The sequence below is a fragment of the Aotus nancymaae genome, unplaced genomic scaffold, assembly GCF_030222135.1.
Source record: "Aotus nancymaae isolate 86718 unplaced genomic scaffold, 86718_ANA_hifiasm-v0.15.2.pri h1tg000089l, whole genome shotgun sequence".
Classification (NCBI taxonomy): Eukaryota; Metazoa; Chordata; class Mammalia; order Primates; family Aotidae; genus Aotus; species Aotus nancymaae.
Genome location: NW_026988504.1, coordinates 24,378,396 through 24,399,152, shown reverse-complemented (window position 1 = coordinate 24,399,152; position 20,757 = coordinate 24,378,396). Strand labels below are relative to the sequence as shown.

The following is a 20,757-nucleotide window of genomic DNA, read 5'->3' as shown; positions in this document are numbered from 1 at the left end:
CTAATTTTTATATTTTTTGTAGAGATGGGGTTTCACTGTTTTGGCCAGGCTGGTCTCAAATTCCTGACCTCAAGTGATCTGCCCACCTTGGCCTCCCAAAGTGCTGGGATTACAGGCGTGAGCCACTGCACCCGGCATGTTAAAGCTATTTTAATTGTAAACTTCTTTTCTCTATGCACTCACTTTCTAAATTATTTATTCAGACCCACTTTCTTTCAAAGCAACGTCTGTATGCTGACAATTCTCAAATTTACCTCTCTAGCCCCGTCTGCTAATATGAACATCAGACACCTATAGCCAACTGCCTCTTCAATATCTCCACCTGGATGTATAAAATGCGTGTCAAACTAATGTACCCAAAGCCAACCCCTTCATTAAAATCCTCTCCCAGCCGGCTTCTCCTCCAATCTATCCCATTTAAGCAAGTGACAACTCCACTCCTGTACATGCTTAGGCTAAAAACCTTGAAATGAGCCTTATCTTCAACTCCAGTCTCTCTCTCACTTTTCCTACCCCTCCTCTTTCCCTTCCTCCTGCCACAGCCAATCCATTAACAAATCCTGTTGGCTCTATCTTCAAAATATATCCAGGAGGTGACTGGGCATGGTGGCTCAGGCCTATAATCCCAGCACTTTAGGAGGCTGAGGCAGGTAGATCACTTGAACTCAGGAATTACAGACTGGCCTAGGCAACATGGCAAAACCCTGTCTCTATAAAATATACAAAAATTAACCAGGTGTGGTGGTGCGCATCTGTGATCCCAGCTACTTGGGAGGCTGAGGCAGGAGAATCGCTTGAACCCAAGAGGTGGAGGTTGTAGTGAGCTGAGATCACACCAATGCACTCCAGCCTGGGCAACAGAGACCCTGTTTCAAAAAAAAAAAAAAAAAGGTGAGCACTTCTCACAACCTCCCACTGACACACCCTTAATCCAGGCCATCAGCATCTCTTACCTAGACAGCTCGACTAGACTAACTGGCCTGGATGCTTTCATCCCTGTCCCTCTACCTTCTATTCTCCACATTACAGATCCTTTCAAAATAAGAGTCATGGCCGGCACAGTGGCTCAAACCTGTACTCCCAGCACTTTGGGAGGCTGAGGCAGGCGGATCACTTGAGGTCAGGGGTTCAAGGCCAGCCTGGCCAACATGGTAAAACCCCGTCTCTACTAAAAATATAAAACTTAGTGGGGTGTGGAGACAGGCAACAAGTAATCCCAGCTACTCGGAGGCTAAGGCAGAAGAATGGCTTGAACCCTGGAGGTGGAGATTGATATGAGCTGAGATCGCGCCACTGCCCTCCAGCCTGGGTAACAGAGGAAGACTCCATCTCAAAAGATATTAAATAAATAAATAAATAAGAAAAAAAAAACAAAAAACAAAAATTACCCTGCTTGGTTACCCGAGCCTGTAATCCCAGCTACTCAGGAGGTTGAGACAGGAGAATAGCTTGAACCCAGGAGGTAAGGTTGCAATGAGCTGAGGTTGTACCACTGCATTCCAGTCTTGGCAACAGAACGAGATTTTTGTCTCAAAAAAAAAAACCCACAGTCAGATCATTTCATTTCCCTGCTCAAAACCCACTCAGGAAAAAATCCAAAGTCCTACGACTGCCCACCAGACAGTCCATTTTGCCCCAGATACCTCTCTCTGCCTCCTCCCCTACAGTTCTCCCCTTGCTCACAGCTGTCCCTCCCTGCTCCTGAAACACACCTTGCCCATTTCTGCCCTAGGACTCTTCTCTCCATCTGATAGCCTCTTCCCCTAGATAGCCCCATGGCTTGCTCCCTCTCTGCATAATGTCCCTTGACACCCCTCTATCTAAAACAGCAACATCTCCCCTGCTGAATTCTCCTTTACGGTACTCATCACCCTCCACTGGTCATATATTGCTTTTTTCATACATCTCCTTCCACTATGATCAGCTAGGGTCTTAGGCCCCATAAGAACAAAGATATTTTTCAGTTCACTGGTATTTCCCCAGCAACTACAGAGCTCAAATATTTATTGAATAAATGAACGAAAATTAAATAAATTTTTCAAAAATCTGGAACATACTTTTAACATAGAGAAAACTGAAGTACCACAGTAGGCTAATCAACTTCATATAGCAGCATAAACTGCCCTTCCTTAAGCAGGAGACAAAAGGTACAATAATGCATGCAAACGTTAAGTGGAAAGCAAACATACAAAGTTTCCCAATAGAAGAGTTTAAATTAAAATCTAAACTTCCAGCCAGGCGCAGTAGTACACATCTGTAGTCCCAGCTACTCAGGAGGCTGAAGCAGGAAGATCACTTGAGCCCAGGAGTTCGAGGCCAGCCTGGGCAACATAGGAAGACCCCATCTCTAAAAACATAAAAATAAAAATCTAAGCCTCAAAAGAAAAAAAAAAAAATTAAACAAAAGGCATTTTCTATAAAGTTAAACTGTTAACAATTGTTTTCCTTAAACTGCAATAATGAGACTTTAGCAAACTGTTATCCTCTAAAACAGGTTATTTCACGACATGTGCCCGTTGGTAGCATTAGAGAATCTAAGAAAGTAGATTATACTAAATATTGATATATAGACACTAAAAATCATACAACCACTTGGATGAATAGGTTTGAGATATTCCCAAAGTGACAGGTCTTTTATTTTTTCTCTTTTTTTTGAGACAGGGTCTCACTATGTTGCCCAGGCTGGAGTGCTGTGGTATGATCTCAGCTCACTGCAACCTCCACCTCCGGGGTTCAAGCAGTTCTCCTGCCTGAGCCTCCCTGGTAGCTGGGACTGCAGGCATGTGCCACCATACCTGGCTAATTTTTTAATTTTTAACAGGATAGGGTTTCTCCATGTTAGCCAGGCTGGTCTCGAATTCTTGGCCTCAAGTGATCTGCTTGCCTCGGCTCCCAACTAACCCAGTTTTTCTTTTTTTTAACTTTTATTTTAGGTTTGGAGTTACATGTGCAGTTATATAGGTAAACTCGTGTCACAGGGCTTTGTTGTACAGATATCATCCCCCAGGTATTAAGCCCAATACCCAATAGTTATCTTTTCTCTTCCTCTCTCTCCTCCCACCCTCCACCCTCAAGTAGACCCCAGTATCTGTTGTTTCCTTTTTTGTGTTCTTAAGTTCTTATCATTTAGCTCCCACTTATAAGTGAGAACATGTAGTATTTGGTTTTCTGTTCCTACATTAGTTTGCTAAGGATAATAGCCCCCAGCTCCACCCATGTTCCTGCAAAAACATGATCTCATTGTTTTTTTTGTTGTTGTTTAGTTTTTTGAGACGAAGTCTCACTCTGTCGCCCAGGCTGGAGTGCAGTGGCACGATCTTGGCTCACTGCAACCTCCGCCTCCCAGGTTCAGGCAATTTTCCTGCCTCAGCCTTCTGAGTAGCTGGGATTACAGGCGTGTGCCACCATGCCCAGCTAATTTTTGTATTTTTAGTAGAGATGAGGTTTCACCATGTTGGTCAGGCTGGTCTTGAACTCCTGACCTCGTGATCCACCTGCCTCGGCCTCCCAAAGTGCTGGGATTACAGGCGTGAGCCACCATGCCCAGCCGATTTCATTGTTTTTTATGGTTGCATAGTATTCCACAGTGTATGTACCACATTTTCTTTTCTTTTCTTTTCTTTTTTGGAGACAGAGTCTTACTCTGTCACCAGACTGGAGTGCAGTGGCTCTGCCTCCCAGGTTCAAGCAATTCCCTTGCCTCAGCCTCCCGAGTAGCTGGGACTACAGGGGTGTGCCACCACACCCGGCTAATTTTTTATATTTTAGTAGAAACAGGGTTTCACCATGTTGGCCAGGATGGTCTTGATCTCCTGACCTCGTGATCTGCCCCCCTCCACCTCCTAAAGTGCTGGGATTACAGGCACCTTAACCGGCCTGTATGTACCACATTTTCTTTATCCAGTCTGTCACTGATGGGCACTGATGGGCATTTAGGTCAATTCCATGTCTTTGCTATTGTGAATAGTCTACAAGTAAATCTCTTTAAATAGCAAATCTACTGCCTGCTTTTCAATGCTTTACCCTCAAGAAATTTGGGCTACAACTCAGTAACAAAAAGCAGCATTTTTGTTGCTGTTTTGTTTTTAATTTTCATTTTTTTGTTTTGTTTTGTTTCTAAAAGACAGGATCTCGCTCTGTGGCCCAGCCTGGAGTGCAGTGGCAGGATCGTAACTCACTATAACCTCAAACTATCAAACTCCTGGGCTCAAGTGATACTCCCATCTCAGCCTCCTGGGTAGCTAGGACTACAGGTGCATGCCGCCAAGCCCAGCTAATTAAAATAATTTTTTTTTTTTTAGAGATGTTGTCTCACTGCTGCCCAGGCTGGTCTCAAATTCCTGAACTCAAGCGATCCCCCTGCCTCAGCCACCAAAAACACCAGGATTATACAGGTGTAAGTCACTGCGTCTTGGCCATGTGCTGGTTTTTTGTTTTTTTTTTTTTGGAGATGGAGTCTTGCTCTGTCGCCCAGGCTAGAGTGCAGTGGCACGATCTTGGCTCACTGCAACCTCCACCTCCTGGGTTCAAGTGATTCTCCTGCCTCATCTTCCCAAGCAGCTGGGACTACAGGAGCACACCACCATGCCCAGCTAATTTCTTTTGTATTTTTTAGTAGAGACAAGGTTTCACCATATTAGCTAGGCTAGTTTTAAACTCCTGACCTCATGATACATCCGATTCAGCGTCCCAAAGTGCTAGTATTACAGGTGTGAGCCACCGCACTGGACTATATATATATATTTTTAACTGCACAAAAGATCTGGGCCAAGCGTAGCAGCTCACAACTGTAATATCAGCACTTTGAGAAGCCAAGGCAGGCAGATTACCTGACCAGCCTGGGCAACATGTGAAACTCTGTCTCCACTAACAATACAAAATGTTAGCCAGGTGTGGTGGTGCACAACTATAGTCCCAGCTACTCCAAAGGCTAAGGCAGAAGAATCACTTGAACCTGGGAGGCAGAGGTTGCACTGAGCTGAGATCGGGCCACTTCACTCCAGCCTGGGTGGGTGGATCACGAGGTCAGGAGATCGAGACCATCCTGGCTAACAGGGTGAAACTCTGTCTCTAATGAAAATAACAAAAAATTTGCTGGGCATGATGGCATGTGCCTGTAGTCCCAGCTAATTGGGAAGCTAAGGCAGGAGAATCACTTGAACCCGGGTGGTGGAGGTTGCAGTGAGCCAAGATCACACCACTGCATTCAGCCTGGGTGACACAGCAAGACACTGTGTCAAAAATAAAGCAAAATTAAAAAAAAAAAAAGTCTATTAATTTTTTAAATATATTAATTGAGCTTTATGGTTAAGTTTTTAAAAAGATAAATCTGACTCATGAAGTTTAAATTATAATCAAGATGGAAGATGAGTGATCTCCCCAAGGAGACAGGCTTTTCTATGAAAATCTTATCAAAATGAATAATGTACTTAGAAAATTAAGTGACCTCATTATACATCATAGTTTTGCATGATGTAACCGCTCTTCAGAGAATATCTCATCTTATCCATTAGCTCCCACATAAAAGAAGGTTAAGGAAATTCTACTACTCATAAAATTATAATCTCACAATGTAAGTGAGGTGGTGGCCATGCCTGGGAAAGAAAGAGAATACACGTTGGCCGGGCGCGGTGGCTCAAGCCTGTAATCCTAGCACTTTGGGAGGCCGAGGTGGGTGGATCACGAGGTCAAGAGATCGAGACCATCCTGGTCAACATGGTGAAACCCCGTCTCTACTAAAAATACAAAAATTAGCTGGGCATGGTGGCGCGTGCCTGTAATCCTAGCTACTTAGGAGGCTGAGGCAGGAGAATTGCCTGAATCCGGGAGACGGAGGTTGCGGTGAGCCGAGATCGCGCCATTGCACTCCAGCCTAGGTAACGAGCGAAACTCCATCTCAAAAAAAAAAAAAAAAAAAAAAAAAGAAAGAGAATACACGCTTAGAGAGACTTTAGAAAGAAACACTACCCAGTTTGTGTTGGGGATACCTCAGTATCTAAATTCTAAAAAGCACACCCATATAGAACCTAGCCTGAAGCTTGAATTCACATTACTTTTACAGTCAATCACTCAGCGAAAGAGAACCCTGAGGCGGCCAAGATAATGTAACAACCCTATCAAGTAGGTGTTACAGATAAGGACAGAAATGTTAAGTGACTACACAGGGATAAGGGTAGAGCCAGAACATAAACTTGGAGTCTTCAAACTCCCAGGCTAGTGGAGCCAAATTACCTGCTTTTAGATCTCATCTCTGCTATGTGATCTCTGCCAAGCAAATTTCCCTTTGAATTTGTTATACAAACAATTATGAGAAGAAAGGAAAATGAAAGCTTTATGTATCTTATATGTAATAAATGGAAGTTAACTTTATTAAGAAGTCTCAGGCCGGGCACGGTGGCTCAAGCCTGTAATCCCAGCACTTTGGGAGGCCGAGGTGGGTGGATCACGAGGTCAAGAGATCGAGACCATCCTGGTCAACATGGTGAAACCCCGTCTCTACTAAAAATAAAAAAAATTTAGCTGGGCACGGTGGTGCGTGCCTGTAATCCCAGCTACTCAGGGGGCTGAGACAGGAGAATTGCCTGAACTCAGGAGGCGGAGGTTGCGGTGAGCCGAGATCGCGCCATTGCACTCCAGCCTGAGTAACAAGAGCGAAACTCCGTCTCAAAAAAAAAAAAAAAGAAGTCTCAGATAACACATAAAATTTAAAGGCTATTTTTTTTTTTACCAGAATTGTCTGTAAAAATTAACCAGAGCATTCAGAAAGTACCTTAAAACAAAAAACACTGGCCGGGCATGGTGGTTCACACCTGTAATCCAAGCACTTTGGAGGCCAAGGTGGGCAGATCACCTGAGGTCGGGAGTTCAAGACCAGCCTGGCCAACATGGTGAAACCCCTTCTCTACTAAAAATACAACAATTAACTGGGCATGGTGGTGCGCACCTGTAATTCCAGCTACTTAGAAGGCTGAGGCAGGAAAATCGCTTGAACCTGGAAGGCAGAGGTTGCGGTGAGCCAAGATCGCGCCATTGCACTCCAGCCTGGGCGACAAAGCAAGACTCCATCTCAATCAATCAATCAATCAATCAATAAAATAGGCCAGGCGCGGTGGCTCATGCCTGTAATCCCACCACTTTGGGAGGCCAAGGCAGGCGGATTATGAAGTCAAGAGATGGAGACCATCCTGGCCAACACAGTGAAACCCCGTCTCTACTAAAATTACAAAAATTAGCTGGGCATGGTAGCGGATGTCTGTAGTCCTAGCTACTTGGGAAGCAGAGACAGGAGAATTGCTTGAGCCCCGGGAAGCAGAGGCAGGAGAATTGCTTGAGCCCTGGGAGGCAGAGGTTGCAGTGAACTGAATCATACCACTGCGCTCCAGCCTGCTGCCTGGTGACAAAAAAAGACTGTCTCGGCCGGGCGCGGTGGCTCAAGCCTGTAATCCCAGCACTTTGGGAGGCCGAGGCGGGTGAATCACGAGGTCAAGAGATCGAGACCATCCTGGTCAACATGGTGAAACCCCGTCTCTACTAATACAAAAAAATTAGCTGGGCATGGTGGCGCGTGCCTGTAATCCCAGCTACTCAGGAGGCTGAGGCAGGAGAACTGCCTGAACCCAGGAGGCGGAGGTTGCGGTGAGCCGAGATCGCGCCATTGCACTCCAGCCTGGGTAACAACAGCAAAACTCCATCTCAAAAAAAAAAAAAAAAGACTGTCTCAAAAAAATAAAAATAAACTTACTGTATACTAACATAAATAACATTTTTATGTATGTATACTAACATAAATAACATTTTTATGTATGTAGTATATACTGTATACTAACATAAATAACATTTTTATGAAAGGTAACTATTTTTGGCCAGGCACAGTGGCTCACGCCTGTAATCCCAGCACTTTGGGAGGCCCAGGCAGGCGGATCATAAGGTCAGGAGTTCAAGACCATCCTGGCCAACATGGTGAAACCCCGTCTCTACTAAAAATACAAAAAAACTAGCTGGGCGTGGGGACATGCGCCTGTAATCCCAGCTACTCAGGAGGCTGAGGCAGGAGAATCACTTGAACCCAGGAGGTGGAGGTTGCAGTGAGGCGAGATTGTGCCACCGCACTCCAGCCTGGGTGACAGAGCAAGTATCTGATGAAAAGAGGCCCAGATACAAACTGATTTGTCAGAGAAAGTCAGTCTGAGATGAAATATTTATTATATCTAAACCACAAGCAGAAAAAAATTCAAAGGCCGACTATTTTAATGCTAACTCAATGCAGTATTGCACTTTGGTTTATGGGAGAGGTAATTACACAGCTAACATCTGGGTTTTAAAAATTACATTGTGGGGAGAGAAGGGGAAAACAGGAAAAGTCTAATGCTTTTAGATTCTGTCAGAAAAAGTGTTTGCTAAAAAGCAAAACAAAATGAACATGAGAAAAAATGTGAAAAACATGCATTTTAGGAAGCTTTCACCAAAGCAGGTGCTCAAGTTCAGACTCAAATCTTCCAACTCTCGTAATAAGAATGAGAGGTCAGAATACCACAAAGTAATCAAATCAATCAAACAAAGCGGGAAACAGGTGGCTGACACCAGACTGGGCAGGGTTTTCCTAAATTGGGCTTACCTTCGCTAATCCAAATCAGTTTTCAGAAATGGCTTCTACAAAAACTACCCAAACATCCCCCTAATAATTTGCACTCCTCCTCCACAATAGGGAAGCCAAACCATTTATTTCCCAGAAGGTTGACTTTCTCTTTCAAGCTCTGCTGGCTTCCTCCTGCCCCACACATGGCCAGGAAAAAAGAAAAGCATTGGCTTTTCTTTCCTGCCTTCTCTAAAACTGGGGAGATGGGGTGAGAGAACTTGTTTCATGGAAAAGCTGGGTGGTTCTTAACTGCAACACTATTCTGAATACAGATTAGTTTGCAAAGGAAAGTTACAGGACAGGAAAATAAAGGCCTACCCCTTCAACTAACTCATATACATGTACATTTGCATGTATGCACACACACATAGATGTGAAGGCATATTTAATTCAGCTGAGTAACGTGCAGCAATCAGCTCCCAGCTTCATATCCAGCCACTTGGGATGCCTCCTCACTCCCACCTTCCTTACCAGACTCAAAATAAGGTTCTTCCTGTTGGCTTCTTCCTGAGACTCAGGCAACTCTAATCATTCTTCTTCCCCTCAGACCCTCAACACTACCTGCACTTTCTGTGTTGGAAGAAACTCCTTGAGTGGTAATCCATTTTTAATGTGTTAAATATTACTTAAAATAAGTGAGAGGTAATCATGAATTGTGGACAATGCAAAGAGATTCATCAAAAGAGCATTTGTGTAAACAGGAATTTAAAGTTTGCCTTGCCTATTCCTTTTACATGACAGCCTCAATTTCCTCTAACAGAATGTAAATCCCTCATCCCTACTCATTTAGTTTTTTCCTGTTAGGTTGAATCTGCCAATTATTATTTCTCTCCTTTGGGTCATTAGTGGCTGCCATGGATCATAAATTGCCTGCTTTGTAGTTAGATATTAAAATTTATTTTATTTTGAGGCATGCTCTGGTTTCTCTTCATAACGAATAAATCTTTTGCCTTTTACAAAAAAAAAATTACTTTATTTTTTGATATGACAGTTTTTTTGCTTTTAGATTTGTTTTTCTGAGTCTCGCTCTGTCGCCCAGGCTAGAGTGCAGTGGCACGATCTCAGCTCACTGCAACCTCCACCTCCCAGGTTCAAGAGATTCTCCTGCCTCAGCCTCCCGAGTAGCTGGGATTACAGGCGTCCATCACCACAACCAGCTAATTTACATATTTTTAGTAGAGACGGGGTTTCACTATGTTGGCTAAGCTGGTCTTTAACTCCTGATCTCAGGTGATACGCCTGCCTCAGCCTCCCAAAGATGACCTGGCCTGATATTAAAAGGTTTTTCTTTTTTTGAGATGGAGTCTAGCTCTGTAGCAAAGGCTGGAGTGCAGTGGTGCGATATCAGCTCACTGCAACCTCTGCCTCCCAGGTTCAAGTGATTCTTCTGCCTTAGCCTCCTGAATAGCTGGGATTACATGCGTGCGCCACCACACCCAGATGATATTTGTATTTTTAGTAGATGGGGTTCCACTGTGTTGGCCAGGCTAGTCTCTAATTCCTGACCTCATGATCCGCCTGTCTCGGCCTCCCAAAGTGCTGGGATTATAAGCATGAACCACTGTGCCCGGACTGATATTATAGTTTTTAATAAGAGTATTCCAGCTGAGGAACAACAACAACAAAAGAGTGATTCAGCCTGCGCAACATGAAGAAATCCCGACTCAAAAAAATTTAAAAATTAGCTGAGGGTAGTAGCACATTCCTGTAGCCCCAGGTACTCTGCGGGCCGAGGCGGGAGGATCACTTGAGCCTGGGAAATCAAGGCTGCAGTGAGCCATGATCTTGCCACTCATTGCACTCCAGCCTAGGTGACAGAGTGAGACCTCCGGAGCGGTGGCTCATGCCTGTAATCCCAACACTTTGGGAGGCCGAGGTGGGCTGATCACGAGGTCAGGAGTTCGAGACCAGCCTGGTCAACATGGTAAAACCCCACCTCTACTAAAAAAAAATTACAAAAATTAGCCAGGCATGGTGGTGCGCACCTGTAGTCCCAGCTACTCAGGAGGCTGAGGCAGGACAATTGCTTGAACCTGGGAGGTGGAGATTGCGGTGAGCTGAGATTTTGCCGCTGCACTCCAGCCTGGGCAACAGCATCAGAGTCCCTCTCATAAAAAAAAAATAATAATAATAATAAATAGTAATAATGTAATTATTAGCACTTAAATGTTACCTATCCGCCAGGCACTATGCAAAGTACTTGATATGTATCATTTAGCTTAATCCTCTCAACTACTCTACAAGTGGACCTGGTCCAGGATTGTGGATAGAGAAACTGAAACCTAGAGAAGTGAAAGCAACAGGCCCAAGGTCTAAGAGAAGGCAGATCTGGGATTAAAGCCCAAGGGGTCTGACCTGATAGTCCACTCTTTTTTTCTTTTTCTTTTTTTTTTTTTTGAGACAGTTTCACTCTTGTTGCCCAGGCTGGAGTGCAATGGCGCGATCTTAGCTCACAGCAACCTCCACCTCCCAGGTTCAAGCGATTCTCCTCCCTCAGTCTCCGGAGTAGCTGGGATTACAGGCATGCACCACCAACAGCTTGATAGTCCACTCTTTTAACTGCTATAGTAATTTTGGACCATGAAACCCTCAAACATACCAACCAAGTGTTTCAAAACTACAATAGCAATCACTCAAGGAAGACTCAAAATATAAGTTCTTTGGCTGATGCAGTTAAAAATTCAAAGGTCAGGTAAAAATTCCGTGATGAGTAAGGTCATTTATTCTTATGGTTGGGGGTAGCAGGAAGGAAAGCCGGATCATTCAAGCATTATTTTCTTGTAGGGGCAGATTTACCTTCCTTATTATTCTTTGCTAGGCTGTTAAAAGGAATTTGGAATAAATATATCCAAGATAAACTGGTAAACAGAAAGGGCTACAAAAAATCTGGAGAACAAAACCAAGCCAATTAACAAGATACATGTAGGCCGGGTGCGGTGGCTCACGCCTGTAATCTCAGCACTTTGGGAGGCCAAGGCAGGCAGATCACGAGGTCTGCAGATCAAGAACATCCTGGCCAACATGGTGAAACCCCGTCTCTATTTAAATATAATAAAATAAAATAAAAAAATTTTAAAGATACATGTAAAACACACATTCTACATTTCTACAAGTCTTTTGTTAATAATAGCATGATATGGCCGGGCGCGGTGGCTCAAGCCTGTAATCCCAGCACTTTGGGAGGCCGAGGCGGGTGGATCACGAGGTCAAGAGATCAAGACCATCCTGGTCAACATGGTGAAACCCCGTCTCTACTAAAAATACAAAAAAATTAGCTGGGCACGGTGGCGCGTGCCTGTAATCCCAGCTACTCAAGAGGCTGAGGCAGGAGAATTGCCTGAACCCAGGAGGCGGAGGTTGCGGTGAGCCGAGATCGCACCATTGCACTCCAGCCTGGGTAACAAGAGCGAAACTCCGTCTAAAAAAAAAAAAAAATAAAAAAAATAAAAAAATAAAAAAAATAAAAAAAAAAAATAAAAAAATAAAAAAATTTTAAAGATACATGTAAAACACACATTCTACATTTCTACAAGTCTTTTGTTAATAATAGCATGATATGGCCGGGCGCGGTGGCTCAAGCCTGTAATCCCAGCACTTTGGGAGGCCGAGGCGGGTGGATCACGAGGTCAAGAGATCGAGACCATCCTGGTCAACATGGTGAAACCCCGTCTCTACTAATACAAAAAATTAGCTGGGCACGGTGGCGCGTGCCTGTAATCCCAGCTACTCAGGAGGCTGAGGCAGGAGAATTGCCTGAACCCAGGAGGCGGAGGTTGCGGTGAGCCGAGATCGCGCCATTGCACTCCAGCCTGGGTATCAAGAGCGAAACTCCGCCTCAAAAAAAAAAAATAAATAAATAAATAAAAAATAATAATAATAATAGCATGATATGACTTTTGTAAAAGGACAAAATAACTTATTTTAATGACATTTAAACCCAATTATTATTATTATTATTATTTTTTGAGACGGAGTTTCGCTCTTGTTACCCAGGCTGGAGTGCAATGGCGCGATCTCGGCTCACCGCAACCTCCGCCTCCTGGGTTCAGGCAATTCTCCTGCCTCAGCCTCCTGAGTAGCTGGGATTACAGGCACGCGCCACCGTGCCCAGCTAATTTTTGTATTTTTAGTAGAGACGGGGTTTCACCGTGTTGACCAGGATGGTCTTGATCTCTTGACCTCGTGATCCACCCGCCTCGGCCTCCCAAAGTGCTGGGATTACAGGTTTGAGCCACCGCGCCCGGCAAACCCAATTATTAACAGAAGAAAAGGGATAATTGCTGTAGCTCCTTGGCCTCCTTTCCCCTTGGTTTAGGTCTCCTAAATTAAGAACTTCTACTTATAGCTCCCTGAACACACCAGGCTGTTTTAAACCTCCAAACACTCATGTTCCTTCAGCCTTGAATGCAACTGTTTATAATGCAACTTTATGGAGAGAATTCCTATTCATCCTACAAAGCCCTATTCAGGTGTTCCCATCTGATAAATCCCCTCAGTAATGATGCCTTTCTCTCACTCCTGAAGAGAATTAGTCTCTTTTCTTGGATATTTAATAAGAACTTAGATTAACAGAGCTCTTACTATGTGCCAGGCACTATGCTAAGCATTTTACCCACATTATCTTACTGAATCTTCAACAGCACCTACTACGTAAGTACTGTTATCATCTTCTTTTACAGATAAGAAAACAGAGGCTGGGATTCTGACTAGGAAGTGGCAGATCCAGCATTCAGTCCCAGATCTGTCTGACTTCAGAGCCTGAGTCTTGAACCACTCACTACCCAGTTGTCTCCCCTGTCCTATGTCCATAACGGCACAGCACACACGTTGGTCCCTACAACATCTCCAGTTTCATGAAAATGGACAACATTTCATTATCTTTGGATCCTGCCTGGTGCAATAACTGGCCCTCAATATGTTTGCTGATCTGAATTAAAGAGCTGTGATAGGGCCAGGTGCGGTGGCTCACGCCTGTAATGCCAGCACTTTGGGAGGCTGAGGTGGGTGGATCACGAGGTCAGGAGTTCAAGACCAGCCTGGCCAACATGGTGAAACCCCATCTCTACAAAAAATACAAAAAATTAGTCGAGCATGGTGGTGTGCGCCTGTAATCCCAGGTACTCAAGAGGCTGAGGTAGGAGAATTGCTTGAACCTGGGAGACGGAGGTTGCGGTGAGCTGAGACCGTGCCACTGTGCACCACCCTGGGCAGCAGAGCGAGACTCCGTCTCAAAAAAAAAAAAAAAAAAGAGTTGTGATAATCCTAACATGACAAATGAGAACTGACCATAATAGACATATGTTATTTCCAGGCCTCATAACCTCTCCTTCCTCTGAAGACGTGTAGTATTCAGTGTAGCACTGTCAGATAGAATGTCTCATTCTGTCGCCCAGGATGGAGTGCAGTGGCAGGATCTCAGCTCACTGCAGCCTCCACTTCTCGGGTTCAAGCAATTTTCCTGCCTCGGCCTCCCGAGTAGCTGGGACTACAGGCATGTGCCACCACACCTAAGTTTTGTATTTTTAGTAGAGATGGGGTTTCACCATGTTGGCCAGGCTGGTCTTGAACTCCTGACCTCAAGTGATCCGCTCACCTCAGCTACACAAAGTGCTGAGATTACAGGTGTCAGCCACCATGCCTGGCCTGTTTTTGTTTTGTTTTGATTTTTTAAAAGAGACAAGGTCTCATTATGTTGCCCAGGCTGGTCTCAAACTCCTGGGCTCAAGCAGTCCTCTTGCCTCAGCCTTACAAAGTGCTGGAATTACAGGCATGAGTCACTGCTCCTGGGCCCGATATGCTACTCCTTTTAAAAACTGGAGGCATCTCAAACAATTTACCACCAAAGGACCATGTGGCCATCCTGACTAAAGTGCACTACACTTTACACTTGCATCTTGTAAGCCAAGGTGTCTAGCAAAAGTATGTAACCACAATGTTAATTCTTTCTGCCATAATCAATAAGGACTGAGCCAGCCCAGCAATGTCATCGTCCTGGATCTCACTGAGGCTGCTCCGAAACACCAGAAGTTTTTCAGGATTTGGGGATGTCCCTCAAGTGATCTTTTAGTGGTTTTTATAAATGACCCAAAAGTTATGGTGAAATTTTTAAATGTGAAAGACATAAAATATGAGTGGTGATCTGTAGCCAATGAAAAATCCTTAAAAAACACTTCTACACTTAAGTATACTATGCTTTTCTCACCCAAAGTACCAAATCAAATCAATCAGGATACCTACCTTTGTACAATGTTGGACTCCAGTTGATAACTCCCCTAGGGCAGAGGGGCAGATGTACTGATTTACTTTGTACAAATTAACAAGCACCAGGCATGTGTCTAACGCATAGTAGGAACTATATGATTAAACACCAGTGCTTCGCCTCAAAAGTTTAAAAAGCTTCCCCTACAAAAGAACAGAACTGAAATTCCTTGGTCTTGCATTCAATATCTTTTAAAAGTAATTACTTCTCTACTTACCCTCCTAGTCTACCAGGCTACCAGGAATTTTTTGAGACAGGGTCTCACTCTGTTGCCCAGGCTGGAGTGCAGTGGCGGGACCACAGCTTTCTGCAGCCTCGACCCCCCAGGCTCAGGTGATCCTCCCACCTTAGTCTCACCAGTAGCTGGGACTACAAGCCCACGCCACCATGCCTGGCTAATTTTTTTTTATTTTTAGTGGAGATGGGGTTTCACCATGTTGCCCAAGCTGCTCTCAAACTCCTGGGTTGAAGCAATCTTCCTGCCTCAGCCTCCCAAAGTGCTGGGATTACAGGCATAAGCCATCAAATTCTTTACAACTATCAAATTCCACCCATTATTTGGGACCCAGTTGAAATCCCTCCTTTGGCAAAAAAGACTTCCTAGACAACTCCAGGCCTCATAACCTCTCCTTCCTCTAAGAGCTGTAGCATTCAGCATAGCACTGTCCAACAGAACATTCTGTGATAACAGAAATGTTCTACATCTGTACTATGTTTTTTTTTTTAATGTAGAACAGCTACCTTGTTAGACAGCACGGGTGTAAAGTCTCACCATCTCTTTGATGACATGTTACACTGGATGGTTAAAACATTTATCAAGTCCCCCAGTAGACTGCAATTTCTGTGAACAAGATACAATTTATTCTTCATAACAACTCGGACAAAGTTGCAAAAATTATGTATTTGTTGGTGAGGGAAGGTGGCTCACGCCTGTAATCCCAGCACTTTGGGAGGCTGAGGTGGGCAGATCTCTTGAGCTCAGGAGTTCGAGTGCAGCCTGGTCAACATGGTGAAAGCCTGTCTCTACTAAAGATACAAAAATTAGCCAGGCGTGGTGGTGGGCACCTGTAATCCCAGCTACTCAGGAGGCTGAGGTGTAAGAATCACTTGAACCCAAGAGGAGGAGGTTGCAGTAAGCCAAGATCAGGCCACTGCACTCTAGCCTGGAGGACAGAGCATGACTCCATCCCCACCCTCCCTCCCGCAAAAAAATAGTATATATTTGTTGGTTTGCATACCACCTGAGAAAACCCTAAGCTACAAAGGTGTGGACTCAGATGCCTGGAAAGTTGGTCACCACTTCTGCCGCATCTCACATCTGAGTGTCAAGACACATGGAGGCAGGGAGGATAAAGCCGCTTCAAGGCACTCTGGTTTAAATGACATTGGGGTCATGACTGTCTTTCACCTAAAACAAACCTAGATTAGTATTTCTTTTCAGTAGTAAATAGCTAAATTCTGATGATAAATTATGCTGACCAAAAACAGTTCTTTACTTCCCAAGTTAGACATAGCAATTAGATAGAAAAATAACCAGCAAGCTCGATTTATATTTCTTTTTTCACCTGTTTATTGAATACTTATCTCCCATAAAGTCTTTCAGCCCATTGGTGGTATTTTACTGTTCAGATACATGTTAGAATTTCACTGTTAACGGCCGGGCGCTGTGGCTCACGCCTGTAATCCTAACACTTTAGGAGGCCGAGGTGGGTGGATCACCTGAGGTCAGGAGTTCAAGACCAGCCTGGCCATCATGGTGAAACTCCATCTTTAAAAAAAAAAAGAATTTCACTGTTACTTGCCAGTTGCGGTGGCTCATGCCTGTAATCCCAGTACTTTGGGAGGCCGAGGCAGGCAGATCACGAGGTCAGGAGTTCAAGACCAGCCTGCCCAATGTAGGGAAATCCCATCTCTACTAAAAATATAAAAATTAGCCAGGCATGGTGGGGTACGCCTGTAATCCCAGCTACTTGGGAGGCTGAGGCAGGAGAATCACTGGAACCTGGGAAGTGGAGGTTGCGGTGAGCAGAGATCAAGTCACTGCACTCCAGCCTGGGTGACAGTGCAAGACTCTGTATAAAAAAAAATTAATAAAATAAAATAAAAACAGCCGGGCGCGGTGGCTCACGTCTGTAATCCTAGCACTTTGGGAGGCCGAGGTGGGTGGATCACCTGAGGTCAGGAGTTCAAGACCAGCCTGGCCATCATGGTGAAACCCCATCTTTAAAAATAATAATAATAATAATAATAATAATAAAAAAATAAAAACAAGAAAAAAAGGCTGGGTGCGGTGGCTCACACCTGTAATCCCAGCACTTTGGGAGGCCGAGGCAGGTGAATTACGAGGTCAAGAGATCGAGACCATTCTGGCCAACATGGTGAAACCCCGTCTCCACTAAAAATACAAAAATTAGTTGGGTATGGTGGCGTGCGCCTGTAGTCCCAGCTACTAGGGAGGCTGAGGCAGGAGGATCGCTTGAACCCAGGGGGTGGAGGTTGCAGTGAGCCAAGATCGTGCCACTGCATTCCAGCCTGGCATCAGAGTGAGACTCTGTCTTGAAAAAAAATTAAAAAAAAAAAATTGTAATAGTTTTAAAAACACAAAATATATAGCAGGAGGCACAAATTCCACCACTATGGCACTCTGCTGCCTTGGGCAAGTGTCTTGATTCTTTGGCCTCAATTTTCTTATCTATAATATTAGGGTAATTGTTATGTGAACTACCTACCTCAAGTCCTTTGTGGGTCAATTCATAATTGTGCTGTGGGTATTTTTTTTTTCCTTTCTTCCTCCTATCCTTTTTCTTTGTTTCTTAGAGACAGGTTCTCATTATGTTGCCCAGACTAGACTCTAGACCCAACTCCCGGCATCTCACTATGTTGCCCAGACCAGACTCAACTCCTGGACTCAAGGAATCCTCCAGCCTCAGCCTTCAAGTAGCTGGGATCAGAGGTGTGCACCACCATGCCTGGCACTGTGGGTGTTTCTAAGTGATTATTCTTCCCAAATGAACTACATAAAAAACAAAAGATTCTTGAATTTACCAATGGTTTTTTGTGATGGGTGTGCTAATATACAGACTAAAATCAAAGCTTCAACCTCTAAAACATTTAATTCCAGACTTCTTTCCCCCATCCCACTGTGCAAACTGAACAAAAACTGGGCTAGCACTCCAGTCTGGAACATGTAATAAGGAAATAAATGTGCTGACTCAGAGAACATAGACATATTTGATATAAAATAAACTGGCTGAATTAAGTCATAACACAATCTAAAGCCACATATAAAAGATTGAGATCATTTTCTGCTTTATTCAAACCAATGCTTTATCAGCACAGCCAGCCAAAAATTTACAATCCATACAGACTACATAAACCTTTAGTTGCATATACAATAAAGCCAGCAGGTACACACTATACACATTTCTTTAAAAAAAAAAAAAAAAAAGACTAACCACTGATTTTGTCACCACACATACACACATACAACGACCTGATAAAGCACAGAGTGATGTGTACCAAACATGGAAATACCAACTTGGGTGACAGTCTCAATCTTGTTAACTTCAGTGCAAACACACACCCCCAAACGCAGGTAAAGTTTGCACACATGGTTTTTTTCAAAGCCAGCCTGTCTTTGTTTCACTCTCCTCTGCATTTACCCAAGATCTTGGCTCTGAGACAGAAAACTCCCACTCTCGATTGGTTCATTCTGTCCTATGCAATTAAGCAACAACACAATCCAGTAAATGCAATGGCTCAATTATTTATCTTCTGGCCGACTTTACCAGGTATTTGGAAAAGAACAATGTCAAGAGGTTTATTTCTCTCTACAGCTGGCTGGGCGGGTTAATGGGGATTTTATTTTGTCTTCTTTTTTTTTTTTTTTCCCTCTCTTTTTTACAAGGCGGGGGAGTGGGGGGAGTATAGCTTAACCTAGAAAAAGATGGGAGGGAATTTAGGAAGAGTACCGGTCTGTCAATTTCCTTACAGGAAACTTGATTCTTATGCAATAAACCTACCCAAGACCAGCCAGCCTGTGAGGCTGCAGGGGACAGACACCTATTCCTGCCTCCAGAGGGGCACAGCTGGCTCCTGAAGGAGCGGGAACCGGGCAACTGGAGGAAGTGGCTCAGCGGGAGCTGCCGGCCGGGCGGAAAGGAAGCGCTTTCCGACCCCCACCAGAGCCGGTGATCCCCGCCAATGTGACAGTCGCTCCGGTGGCCGGAACGTTCCCAGGGCCCCAGGGAGCAGGAAATCGGGGGACAGTCCCTCACTCCTGTCGCCACAGCCGAGTGCGCCCTCGCCCCATGGTTCCCTCTCGAGCGCGTTCTCACTGTCTCTCTGAAGAACGAAACTTCCCTCCAGAGCCCCCAGTCCCTTCCGAGGCCCGCTCCAGTCATCCCGGGGAGTCTTCCCTCAGGGCGACCCTCCGCGCCTCATCTCTCCCCGCCCCAATGAAGCGTCCATACAACTTCCCCAACGTCCCAAAGGCCCCCGACCCCTGCGGCGCCCCTGGGTCCCCAGGCCTCCCCGACGGCCCCACCCTGCACCCCCTTCACCTGTTTCTTCCGCGGAGGCCGAGAGGCCGGGGCTGCGCGTGCGCCGGGGGCGGGCGGCGGGGCTCCCTCAGGCCAAAGGGCCTCTTTTTGCCGACAGGGAGAGACAGCGCCGAGCAGGTCTGCTTGTCCAGGATCCGGTTGGGGCTTGTTCCCTGGGCTGCGACGTCGGAACCCCTGGCTCCCCCTCCCAGTCTACGCAGCCGCAGCTCCGGAAACCGCTGAATTACAGCCCCTTCAGCCAATCCCCGCCCAGCCCCGGCCGGGCCCAGGCATGCCGTCATGCATAATTCATGAACGGCCAGCTCGCTCGGCCACCCAGAGGTCCCAGTGCGTGTGCGGTACAACCGAAGCCCTGCCCACCAACCAATGAGGGGAGCAGTAGGAGAAAGGGCGGGGCCAAGAGAAGACTGATACGCCCCTGTGCTGGCTGTTCCGACACTTTAGTGCTCCTCCCTCCGCCACAGCGAGGGAAGAGCCCAAGACTTGGGCACAGAAGCCCGGGGGGAGGGAGGGAAGATGACCAGAATGTCCTGCTGAAAACTCAGCTGAGTTCCTGGCAGTGTGTGACGTCAAGGCACTTTAAATGCCCCTAATACAGCTCCCTCCTGCCCGCTCTCCCTTTTCCCGGCCCTGGGCACCACGTGGTGGCGAGGTTGAGAGCCTCTTACCACGTGAGAATCAGCCAGTTAGACAGACAGTCCCCCAGGTGTCTTCAGATCCTCTGGGACCCAACTCCTGAATTCGGTTCTGGGGACAACAAAAAGAACCTGGGTGACTCCGCCTGCTTTGAACTTCAGTTTCTGCGTGAGCAGGGACACATGCACCCGGAAACATGACGTGGAAATAGAGTAATTACTAGAGTGCGTGGGGAGAGGGTAGTGGATTTAACCCCGTCCTCCGTTCCATCACTTCAAGCATCAAACGCCGACCGGCTAGCCCATTGGCTGCTACAGGCAAATGCAGAAGATAGTATGATACGAAAGCTGACACGTACTTGTAGGACTTGACATTTGTATGCGTCTGAATTGAAATACATGAAATGTTCTGCCTTTTTCTTTTCCACCTTGTCTACTTGGTATGCAAGTTTTACTGAATTGAAGCCAGTGGTTCATAGGAAATGTACACATTTTGCCTTTCATAATAGAGGATGAACTTTGCATAATGGAGTGATTTCTGTGTATGTGCTGATACTATCAGGGTTTTTAATTTTTTAAAGGTCTTTAAAAAGATGTTATTAATATTTGTGTTTGTTTAATATGAACAGGTATAAAGACAAAATCTGAAAAGGGCCCATTATCTCA

The 20,757-nt window shown here is 45.2% G+C and overlaps 1 protein-coding gene across 5 annotated transcripts in view; it reads right to left on the bottom strand.

The window, feature by feature from the left end:
* The window catches only part of STAT3 (signal transducer and activator of transcription 3), a 70,138-nt gene extending 50,517 nt beyond the window's left edge, over positions 1-19,621 (bottom strand). For 4 of the 5 annotated variants that reach the window (XM_012443912.3, XM_012443915.3, XM_012443914.3 and 1 more), the window contains exon 1: positions 19,457-19,621. The gene's annotated coding sequence lies outside the window, so the exon portion shown is untranslated. Of the gene's footprint in view, positions 1-14,872; positions 14,882-19,456 lie in introns of those variants that run through there. The other variant, XM_064369377.1, reaches the window with a different exon arrangement.
* Positions 19,622-20,757: the final 1,136 nt, after the last annotated feature.